The following is a 13,225-nucleotide window of genomic DNA, read 5'->3' as shown; positions in this document are numbered from 1 at the left end:
GCAAAGCCCAGAAATCGATTTGTGCGACGATATACATGGCCTGATAAATTAAAATATGCTTCGTCTGAAAACCATACATTTTTCAAAAATTCAAGATTTTCATACTGTAATGCAAAAATTCTGGCACAATATTCCACTCTACTGTGATAATCCCTGGGTTGTAATTGTTGATGTACCTGAATCACATACGAAAATGCACCCATCTAGTTCAGGATTCTTTGGAAGTTCGTTTTTAGCCAAAATGCAACGCTGTTTTTGTCTGCCTGGCTTTCGGATTTTCCAAGATTCGCTCAAAAACACGTTCATGATTATCGTTGTTGTTAACTGTCATGGGACGCCCTGAGTCTCCTTTTCGTAGTCACAATACATTACCCGTATTTCTAAACTTTTCAACAACCTTCAAAATTACAGCATTACTTGGAGAACGTTTATTAAACCGTTAATTGTTAATTGATCACACACGTATTGCGGACTTGCACTATTACGTCGGCCAATTCCGTATCAGTGAAAATAATGCTCCACAAGAAACACTTTCTCCTCGATACTTAACACCATTTTTAACAATTAGGCCTTAATAACTAATTGTTTAAGGATTACTTGACAGGATTATACTAGTTAAGTTGAATATGAAAGCGCGCACAAAGAGACATCTATGTTTCAGTTTCAGTACTGTTTATTTTGGGCAATACTGTATTGTAAAGGAAATCTACCGTTATGTCAATTAAGAAACAGGACAAATCATCGAAAAATCCAAATTCTTACCATACGGTTAGGTTGAGCAATAATTGATTAAACGCTGCCAAGAGTCTATAACATTCTCAACATCTTTGTTCCCATATGCCGCTTGGTTTACGAACGTGCTAGTTCTTTTGTTAGAAATTTATGTTATATGTCCCATAAACTAAAATAAGTTGTAGTACTGTATCTTATATAAGCTGAAAAAAACAAAAATGTCTCTTTGAAAATACAAACATTCACACATATAGAAATTCAAGTATGTGGTGAGATTTAAAGTCAAAAAGTTTTGTTGACCTTCACCGAAATTACCCAAACTTTTCGAATATGTTCTGAAGGATTTGGTTTTCAAAACCTCCATTTAAATAGGGGTTTTACCAACGCGAATGTATAATTTGCGGTTTTTATTCGGACTCGCGCAAAAGTTTTTACCTTATTTAAATATCGGCTGCCAGTAAACTCGAAAACTTATAATGAATTCCAAACTAAATTTAACACAAATATATAAAGGCAGCTGAAAAATATTTTATATAATATATTTGATTACTTTGATGGCAGAGAAATAAATATAATGAATTAATAAAACTGAACGTTAATTTCATGGTTCCTCAGTTAAAAATTTTGCTTCACTTTTATCTTTTTATACCTTCATATATTTAGTTATTTTTTGCTAATGTTTTAATTTTGGATGGACTAATATAATGGTGGCTGATGGTGACTGATAATGGCTTTGTATATAATATACTACTCTCCAAAATTATCGCACCATCTAAAATGGACCATGAATTTGAAACAATATTTCTTTTGAACCCTTAATTGGATTTCGATTATTTATTTTTCACATTATACGTATATTTCTAATTAATTACTATATTAATGTTTTTTTTAGAAATGTCAACGTTTTACCTATATACGGGTTGTAAAAATAAAGTTGAGTTTTTTCATCTAAAGTTGCAACGCCCTGTGGAATGTATTAGAAACAAGAGCTACATGTTTTAATACTATTTCGAGCTCGCATTATTCTTTCTCTCTCTAAAAGCAAACGCTACATCTTATTATTATTATTATTATTTCGAGAAAGCTTTATTTTTTCAACATTTTCGTAAAAAAATCATCGATATCATCATTATCAGTACTATTATTATTAAAAACACAGTCAAATCATAACGTGATTTTATCGAATTGTAATACTCATTAATGGAAGCAGTTATTTGGCTATGAAAAATCAAACAATTTGCCAGGACAATTTTAGACTGTCAATATTGTTTACATTTCAAAAAATTGTTTTGCTATTTTGCGTATGTTAATTGACATGGACCGTATGTTAAGAAATCTGAGCTGAGATGAATGTGTTCTGGCAATTACTTTAGCTGGTGTAGGGTTAAGTTATCGTGAAATTGACTTAATGTTAAGTACAATATTACGAGTCAGTAGTGTTTTTGGCTGCTACATATTTTTTTACTTCTGCCCAGATGAGCTCAATCGGATTGAGCTCACAATGGTATGGGGGCAGCTTTAACACTACTTTGTTTTGGCTTTTTGTCATCTTATCAAGGATATATTATTTATTATATTTTCCCTTATTTTCCTTAACGATAGCCAGCAGCTGCACTTTTAACATGGAGACCTCAAACCCTATATTTTTTTATTTCAGTCACACTTGAATGTCAGCTTTTCTCATAGTTTTTTCACTTAGTTAATACTTTTCGAGTTACTTGCGAGTAAATATGTTTATTTTTCAACAAAAAAAAAAAACACAAGGTTTTTAGACGGTTTTTGCAAATAACTCCAAAATTAAGTATTTAATCGAAAAAACATTCTTAGCAAAAATAAAGCTTATAAAATAGCTTATAGCAAAAAAAATGGTGTAATTATAAAGCCAGAAGCACATTTGTAACTATTAAAAAGTAGGTTATTATTCCTCAAATTTCAAATCGAATATTTCAACGTGAAAGAATAAAAAAAACAAGCACGTTCCACAACAGTGAGTTTTCCCTGAAAAGTGCTTAATTTTTTTGATATTTCTCGTTGAAATATTCGATTTGAAATTTGAATTACTTTTCATTAGCTACAACTCTGCTTTTACCGAGTCTACAGACTTCTTATAGGTATAAGTACATCATTTTTTTTAACTTCTTTATAAGCTACATTTTTGCTAAGGATATGTTTTTCGATGAAATACTTACATTTTGAGCTATTTGTGGAAAACCGTCTAAAAACGTGTTTTTTTTTTGTTAAAAATGGTCATATTTACTCGCAAATAACTCGATAAGTATCGACTTTGTGCAAAAACTATAAAAAATAACAGTTGTTTAGAATTAGGCAGTTTATTCAATTCTGGACTTATTTTGAACACATGGTTTTTCACACCCGAGAAGAGATGAAACTCACCGTCATGGCAAAAGCCCACATCGGAACAATATCACTTTTTTTCTTTGCCGTTAGCTATGTATATGCCAAATTTCATGTTAATCCAAGCGGTTCTTTAATATCTACAGCAAAGACCGGGAATAAATGGACTAAAAGGGAAATAAAACTGTTCGAAACATCAGTAAATTAAAATATTGGTTTTCCTTACCTTTATTAAAGTGATTATCGCAAGCTATTTTTATTTTTAAATAACAAAATACTTTGTTTTTGGATACTAAAAATTCACTACATACTATAAAACTTAATACTAAACACTTAAACTAAACTCTAAAAAATAACACGACCAGTAAATAACTTAACAGTAACTATAACATATAACACACAATATATTAACTTAAAAATCAACACGCTACAATTTGAATTTAAACAGAATGACAAGTTTGGACCTGTAAAATGAGAATCCGTCTGGATTATGGCAATAAATTATATTTAATAGCCTCTTGACGAATGAGAGGCCGAATATCAACACGTGCGTTTGTTAACAGTTGGAAATTTGCCGAACGAAAGTATTTTAGTTGCTAAATTTATTTATATTGTTATATTGTTATAATTATTAAACATGGATTAGTATACCATTATTAAATACATGTTTCCATAGACATAGACACTATGCATATTTTCTAGAAGAAATTTATATTTAATGCATAATGGTAAATAAGTGAAAATAGATGTGCATAATTTTTATTTTTTTGGGTATTTGTCCAATTCTGGGCATAACGTTATCTACCGAATGTTAACGATATCCAGTTACTTCCATGAAGTATTTGACAATTTACAAGTATTTACAATTTATACATATTTTAGTTTAAACCCGACAATGGAGAAGAAAATAATGAAAAAGTAATAACAGTATGCCTGAATATCTAGTCTTATTACAGTTATATATACAAATATATAGCTAAGTGTAAGTTAGTTAAAGATACATAAAAGGAATAGCTTTTATTGTTCTTCAGGGAAATCTATTTAACAGCAGCATCTGTTTACCAGTATCGAAAGTCATTACTTATCGTTGTAAATGCAATAAAGTATACAATAATCCCGTATCTTATTGTTTCATTATTCACTACTAAGCCTATAGGGGAGCGCGAGATGGATACCCGTGTGAGTCACAAAAATGTATTCTTGCAAAGTTGCCAAAGTTATGACGAAGAAGGAAAGTTTGATGTATATTCCTGGCGTTTATATATATATATATATATATATATATATATATATATATATAAGATCACTGCAGTACATAGACTTTGAATGCCAAACTTAGCAAATCTGGTTATGCCAAACGGTGTTTTATAAAATTAATTTTTGAAGTTATACTTCTATACGCGCGCTCCACGTTGGAAATTTGTATGGGAGTGAATCTGTGAAATCATTACATATGTAAGATAATGAGTAAGAGAGAGACAGAAGATATATTTTCTCTCTCTTCCTCTCTCGAATATAAAAATGTTCTTTTTGTATATATATTTAATATTATATATATATATATATATATATATATATATATATATATATATATCTATATATATATTATATATATATATATATATATATATATATATATATATACATGTAATATTATATATATCATAAAATATTTATTAATGTTATTATTTATGTGATATGTTTTGTATTATTTATTAAATGTTCATAATTATATTAGTCTTTTGTATTTCAAAATATAAATCTTAATAAATCACTGTATGACCCAGAACTGTCAATTTTGAAATACGTTTGTGTTATGTCCTCGGTAGTATAGTAGTCAGTATACCCGCCTGTCACGCGGGAGACCGGTCGATTCCCAGTCGGGGAGGACTTTTTTATTATTATTATTATATGGTAAATTAATATGCGTAAGTAGAAAAGTTATGTTTATTATTGTCATTTTTAAATACTTATGAATATTGCATTTTAATTTGTATTGTATTATTATATTGAATTATCTTGCAGTGTATTGTATTGTATTTTTATACTAATAACAAAATAAATAATGAATTTTACTGCAGAGTATGTATAAAAAAAATTCAACTCCTTTCATACATATATGAAAATAAAAATATACATTTTCATCAAAATATTGATTCAATCCTGTATTTACTATACTCCTATTACAGGTCAAATGTTGTTTATTTGTTGTTAGTAAGTTGTTAATAATTCTGTTTCTCTTTCTGTTATGTCTTACCTATAGCATTACATATGTAATGATTGTGTAGATTGACTCCCAAATAAATTTGTAACGGTGAATGCGTGTATAGAAGTGTAACTTCTACCGGCAGTCCCACTGGACTGCTACACCCGTTTTTTATTTTTTTGTAAAAGTAAAGAAAAAGTAAATTTTATTAGAGCAGGTTCCTCTTCACTTTTCGATGGTTATGAAGTATTTTCGACGTTTTTTCTTAGTTCTTTGTTTCTCCCTGCGAAAATATTTTAATTATATAATAATTAAATATTTTAATTATATACCATTATTCTAATTATATACCATATCATCAACAACTATACCTTCGACAACTATACCTTGTAAATAAGTAACTCCGCCAAATTTTCTAATAATTAAAAATTTTCACAGAACTGCTACTTTAAAATATTAAAATCCTTATTCTTCTTAAGATTCTTAAGATCTATAATATATTTAAAGAAAAATATTACACTAAAAATTATCATTTATTTCCAAGCAACGTTTGTTGCTCATCCTTTAATTTTGAAAGACTGTTTTACGGTTCAGCTGAAGCTTAATGGTTTAACATCTTAACATAAAAGCAGTTGGAATATTCGAGGTGTAAATGTATCGACACATACCGCGAATATCTTGGTAGAATTTCAAACGTGAAATTGTACGAGAACGTAAAAAGAAAGGAACAGAATATTTGAAATATTTAGGAAAATATTATAGTGTTGTACAAAATGCTTTTATTGAGAAATTTCTACTCAAATAAATTTATATAGATAAATATATTTCTCAGCTCCATACTTATGAAAATTGATATTCTTAAGATCGTTAAGATCGTTAAAAAGTCGTTTGATGTACTGAAAGTTCGTACCTTATAATTTTGCTTCTTTTATATGTGCCTCATCCTTTAAGGATATTGGTAATCATCACCGTCCATTTTACTCTGCCTGCAGTAGTTTTGTAGCATTTTATAGTTTTTTTTGCACTTCAATGCTTTACATTTATCAACCAAGATGTACGTAGTTCAAGCTAATTAGACTCATTAAAGCCACAATGGATAAAACAGACATGTGTACGAATACAAAACCACAAGACAGACTTTTTTAAAATTTCGCAGGGGCTAAAGCAGGGAGATGACTTTGTTTAACCTGGCACTGAAGGATGCTGTTAGGCAAATGTAAACTGGAAGAGGAAACCTACTGACCAACCGAACGGTTCAACTGGCCGCTTATGCCGATGATAATAATATTATGAGTAGAACAGCAACAGGAGCACATTAAACATCATCATCATCATCATCATCATCCAGCCCCGTTTTCACATCCATTGTTGGATATAGGCCTCCTCCAAACGTCTCCAGTTCTCTCTATCTCTAGCTGCTGCAATCCAGTTTGTTTCTATTCTCCTTAGGTCGTCGGTCCATCGGGTGGGTGGTCTGCCTCGACTTCGCTTGTCGGCTCTTGGTCTCCACTCCAATAATCTCTTCGTCCATCTTCCGTCTTCCATTCTAGCAACATGTCCAGCCCACCTCCACTTTTGTTTATTAATTCGCAGTATAATATCGTCAACGCCAGTTCGTCGGCGTATCTCCTCATTTCTCACGCGATCTTTCAAGGTCAGACCCAGCATTGATCTCTCCATTCGCCTTTGTGTTACCCTCAGTTTTTCGGCAGTAGCTTTCGTTAAAGTTAGGGTCTCTGCTCCGTAGGTCAAGACTGGTAGGATGCATTGGTTAAATGCCTTCCTTTTCAGGTGAATTGGAGTATTTGTTTTAAAAATGTCTCTCATCCTCCCATATGCCGCCCATCCCAACGTGATTCGTCTATTTAGCTCGCAGGTTTGGTTGTCTCTGGTTATTCTGATTTCATGACCCAAGTATGTGTATTTATCGATTAATTCTACCTTGTTGTTATTGATCTGTATCTCTTCGCTGGGAACCATATTGGTCATCATTTGGTTTTCTCGAAATTTATCTCCAGCCCAGTTTCTTGTAGTATGTAATTCAGTTCTTGGAGCATGTCTTTGATCTCTCCCAGATTATCTGACAAAAGCACGATATCGTCCGCAAAACGTAGATGGTTTAATCTTTCTCCATCGATGGATATTCCTTTCTGTTGCCATGTTAGTCTTTTAAATGCATACTCAAGAACGGTAATGAACAGCTTTGGTGACATGGTATCACCTTGCCTGACTCCCCTTTTTATCTTTATCTTATTAGTTGCTGAATGTAGACTTATGGTTGTTGTGGCATTTTCATATATATTTTTAACTATATTACAATATCTGTGGTCGACCCTGCAATCTTGTAGTGCTCTTAAGATGGACGGTAATTCCACTGTATCAAACGCCTTTTTAAAGTCTACAAATATCAATGCCAAGGGACGGTTATATTCGTTAGTTTTTTCTATCAGGGTTTTTAGGCACTGCAGGTGATCATTTGTGCCGTAATTAGGGCGGAAACCGGCTTGTTCCCGAGGTTGGTAAAAATCCAGCGTTGTCTCTAATCTGTTCGTTATTATTCGAGTGTATAATTTATAAAGATGGTTAAGGAGACTGATTGGTCTGTATATTTCCAGGTCTGCTATATCTCCCTTCTTGTGTAAGAGTACAGTTATTGAATTATTCCACTTTGTTGGGATATTTTGATTCCATAGACATAGATTAAAGAGCTTTTGAATTTTGGTTATCAGTACTGAGCCTCCTATCTTTATCGCTTCCGTGACGACACCGTCCTCCCCCGGAGCTTTGTTATTCTTCATCTTTTTAAACATCTTTTCTTCATTAAACATACGCAGAGTTAAAAACGCAAACAAAAAGGCAAGGTCTAGAAATGAACACAGAAAAAATAAAAATATTGATACAGACAAGAAGAAATATAGTCCCACTAACCATTATACATGAATATGACATTGAAACGGTTAGAAAATTTATATGCCTGGGAGTAGAAATAATATGTCGACAGATCAGAAGATGGAGAAATACGAAAAAAAAAAAACGCAGACAAACAGCTTATTTTGCCCTCTACCATATATTTAGGTCTAAAAATGTCTACCGAAATACAAAGATGAGAATCTATAAAACCTTAATTCGACCAATTTCACAGTCTCTTTTAGTTTTCAAGATATGAGAAAAATGCATTTAAATGCGCATGTGATGGCATATAAGTAAATTATACACTTAGAAATACTGACGATACAGTTCTGATTTCAAGTACCTCAGAAAGTTTACTGACAATGCTTAACACGATGTTAAACGAAATTATTGGACTTAAAAATCAACACCGCTACAACAAAGCTACTGATAGTGAATCGGAGGCCAAATCAGCTAGAATATATATACGTCATCATCATTAATCAGCCAATCACATCCACTGTTGGGCATAGGTCTCCATCAGTCCTTTCAAATGTTCTCTACACTGGATCACTTGTAGCCAGTTTTCCGCTACTCTTTTCACGTCATCGATTCATCTAAATGGTGGTCGTCCTCGGCTTATTTTATAGTTGCTAGGCCTCCATGCTATGATTCGTTTTGTCCACCGTCAATCTTGTGTTCTAGCTAAATGCCCTGTATGGTTCCACTTAAAGCGTTGTGATTTTGTTGAGTGATCTCGAAGCCTCACGTCCAGCATTGCACCTTCCATAGCTCGTTGTGTAACTCTCAAGCCAATGCGTATACTACATATTTTAAATATTGCAAATAGAGTTTTTAGATTTATATATTTGGGAATCTGCATCGGTGCAGGTTCCCAAATATCGGGTGAATCACTATTTAGATATCATAGACATGTGATATGTGACATACATTCCACACTGTACCAGGAAGCACATAGTGCTCCTGGCTTTACGATATCCGAGATGGGATAGGTTTGGGTCTAAATGCTCTAGTAAGGAAGACTCAAGCAGATTCTTTTTTCTATCACTGTCAATCTGCATTAGGTGAAAATCTTTCCTTTCAAGAATTAGAGATAATATATTATAATATTGTTGCCAAAACTTTAGCTTTTACAATGAGATATACATCTTTTTCTCATCTATACATAGATATACATCTCAGTTTAGAACTAAGACAAAGAATGGTTAAGTGCTATGTTTGGTCCGTACTTTTGTATAGTGCAGAAGTGTGAACGCTAAAAGTATCCATTATTAATAAAATTGAAGCATTGACAATGTGGGTTCATAGACGAATGCTGAAGATACCTTGGACAGCAAGGAAAACTAATGAAGAAGTAGTAAGGAGCGGCAACAAAAATAGAGAACTGCTAAAGACTGTTAAAACATCGAAAAATGTCTTATCTGGGACATATAGTAAGGGAAAGTCGATATAAAATATTACAATTGATCCATAAAGGCAAAATAGAGGGCCGTAGAGGTGTAGGAAGAAAACAAGTTTCTTGGTTGAGGAACATTCGTGAATGGACTCGGATATCAAATGCGGGACAATTATTCCATATTGGAGAAGATCGAGAAGCCTTCACAATGGTGATCGCCAACGTCGGATAATTCTGATACGGCAAGCGAAGAAGAAGAATACATATTTTTACCTTTTTTGATGATATAGTTAACTCTTTGAGGAGAAAAAGTTTTCATGCAACAAATGCTCTAGTAGAGCAACAACATTTTTATTCACAAATTGATAAAAAAATACACAAAGGGATTAATTTTCTAGGTACTATTGACACACAATGAGATGTTTTTTTTTGCAATTAAGTTTTTATTTTTTTATTTAAGAGGTGGTTTTTATCAGCACAAAGATATACATAAATTTACCTGGGAACAACCAAAGAAAAAGATAAAATCTATAATCGACTATCTCATCCAACCAGAAAACAAAAGGCTCCAAACAAATGACGTAAGGGTGTATCGTGGTGCCGAATGCGGATCTGACCACTATATGGTGGTCGCAAAAATAACCATACACTACAGGAAAGTAAACAAGAACAAAATTGAACAGGAGAAGGTAGCAGCTTCCACAAAGATAAGATATAATATTGATAGCCTCAAACAAGAATCAGTACAATTCCTCTACAAACTTAGACTAGCCTCAAAACTAACTCACTTAAGTCGAAGAGAAACAGCCGAAAAAGAAAATCAAGATATAAAAAATTGCATTCATCAGGCGGCCAAAGAGGCATTGGGGTACGAAGAAGCTGACAAAAGAAAAAATCCTGAGTGGTGGAACGAAGAAGTAGGAAAATTAATTAAAGACAAAAAAAAAGCTTATCAAACATGGCTATCCACGAAAAACTCAGAAGACCGCAGAATTTACAGCAGACTCAACAGGGAAGCAAAGAAGGAAGTCACTAAAAGAAAAAACGAAATGTGGGAAGAGAAATGCGAAGAGATGGACCGATGCTTAGGAGGAACCAAAGTGACACAAGCTTGGAAATTCATAAAAAGTATTAGAAAAGAAAGAAAAGATGAGGGAAATATAAACCTGATTCAAAATAAAAAGTGGGAAAAATATTACGAAACGCTATTAACAGAAAGTAGGCACGAATTTATGGAAAGACCTGACCATATCTCAATGACAGAAAACTCAGAGGTGCATAAGATAAACAAAGAAGAACTGAAAAAAGAATTGAAACAAATGAAAAATGGAAAAGCACCCGGGCCTGGAGACATTCCCATCGAGTTGGTGAAACATGGACCGGATGCTCTTTTGGAAAGCATAGTAAATATTTTTAATAAATGCTTAATTGAAGGCCAAACGATTCCAGACGATTGGAATTTGGCCCACATTAGCCCCATTTATAAAAAGGGAGACAGAAAAGAATGCGGAAATTATAGAGGCATTAGCGTAACTAGCTCGCTGGGAAGGTTATATGGTCGTATATTGAAAAGAAGAATAGAAGAGGAGTATAAAGAAATTGAAGAACAAAGCGGCTTCAGAGCAGGAAGATCGTGCGTGGACAACACATTTACCCTTCAACAAGTAATTGAAAAACGAACAGCTCGAAACCTCCCTACGCATCTGGTATTTATAGATCTGGAGAAGGCTTATGATACAGTTCCTTTAAAACTCTTATTTAGTGTCTTGACGAAAACGGACCTTAGTAAAACATATCTAAAAGCAATACTGAACATCTATAAATGTCCTCAAAGCACTGTAAAAACAGGAAATACTTTCTCAAGGGTATTTACAGTAACGAAAGGCTTGAGACAAGGATGTTGTATTTCCCCCACCCTATTCAAAATATATATCCAAGAAGCACTGCACCAGTGGAGACAAAAATGTGCGGGAATGGGGTTGAAGCTTAACAACCATTATCTGACAACGCTGTTCTTTGCAGATGATCAAGTACTAATTGCAAGCTGTGAAGAAGATGCAGATTATATGCTTAGAAAGCTCAAAGATGAATACGAAAAATGGGGGATGAGTATGAATATGTCTAAAACAGAATATATGCGAATAGGCAATGAAGACGAAGACCCGGATTTGGAAATTAGACAAATGAAAAGGTGCTACGAATACAAATATTTGGGAAGTATTATCTGCAGTAAAGGAACAACGGAACGAGATATAGACTATAGAGTGCAACAAGGCAGGAAGAGTGTTCAAATTCTGAATTCGATACTTTGGTCCAACAAAGCTACTATGAGAACTAAAATGACTATCTACAAAGTAATTGTAGAGCCCATTCTTACATATGGAGCAGAATGTTGGCAAATGACAGTAAAAGGAAAGAAAAAAGTTGACACGGTTGAAATGGACTACCTAAGAAGAGCTTGCCGTATATCAAGAGTAGAACGTATACCTAATTCTGAAATTAGAAGAAAAACAGATAGAGTGCATACAACTTCTGAAAGAATAGAAACTAGACAGTTAATATGGTATGGACACGTACAGAGGATGGACGACAATAGATGGCCAAAAAGAGCTATGGAATACAATCCAAGTAATAGAAGGAAACGAGGAAGACCAGCCAAGTCTTGGATACAAGGTGTTATGGAAACCATGAAAGATAGAGCCATTGATGAAGACACCTGGAGAGATAGAAAAAGATGGCGATCGAAATGCGGGAAGCGGCAGAAGCTGTAGGATCCCCGCTTATATATATATATATATATATATATATATATATATATATATATATATATATATATATATATATATTTAAGAGGTGGTACAGATTTTGTATCACCGTATCAGTTGGTACAAGTTTGCAGACATAAAATATAAAATAAATAAAAAATAAATTAAAATATATTATATGTGGTTGGATTATCAAAGTCTTGAATGAACTTGGGTACTTCCGAAGAATATGTAAAGTTTTCAGGAAGGATAAGTCTATGATAGCAGAGGTCTATGTCTTCATTATCAGATTCAAAATGTTACTTAAATAGTACATATATCAAAAATTTATAGAGTACTTTGTTTATATTGTATGTATATTAGCTTTTTCTATTTAAATAAAGAATTAAGTGACGTTTATTGTTCGGGCGGCGTACCTAACTGTTATCACACAGATGTTGTCATCTATTGACGATTTTTCATTTCCAGTTTGAGTTGTGTCTTGGTGTGTCAACATGTTTTCGAAAAAGCGTAAAGTGCTCTCAGTGGAGGAAAAGTTATCGATAACTCGAGCAATAGAGAAAGGTGAAAAGCAATCGGATGTCATTAGCCGGACGGGGCTGCCTCAGTCAACTGTGGCTACGATATGAAAGAACAGAAAAAAGTGGCTTAAAGCGGTGATGGAGGGCGGTAGCAGGAAGAAGTTGCGGAAACCTCAGCACGAAGATTTAGATCGCGCTATTCTTCAGTGGTTTCAGCAGCAGCGTATGTCCTGTGGTCAGGATAAAAGCTGAGTTTTTTGCAACTGAACTTGGAATTGAGAATTTGAAGGCATCTGAGGGTTGGCTGAGCAAGTGAAAGCTGCGGCATAAGATCAACTAC

The sequence above is a fragment of the Diabrotica undecimpunctata genome, chromosome 5 (assembly GCF_040954645.1).
Source record: "Diabrotica undecimpunctata isolate CICGRU chromosome 5, icDiaUnde3, whole genome shotgun sequence".
In the NCBI taxonomy this organism is placed as follows: domain Eukaryota; kingdom Metazoa; phylum Arthropoda; class Insecta; order Coleoptera; family Chrysomelidae; genus Diabrotica; species Diabrotica undecimpunctata.
Note: the sequence above shows the minus strand (reverse complement) of the source record.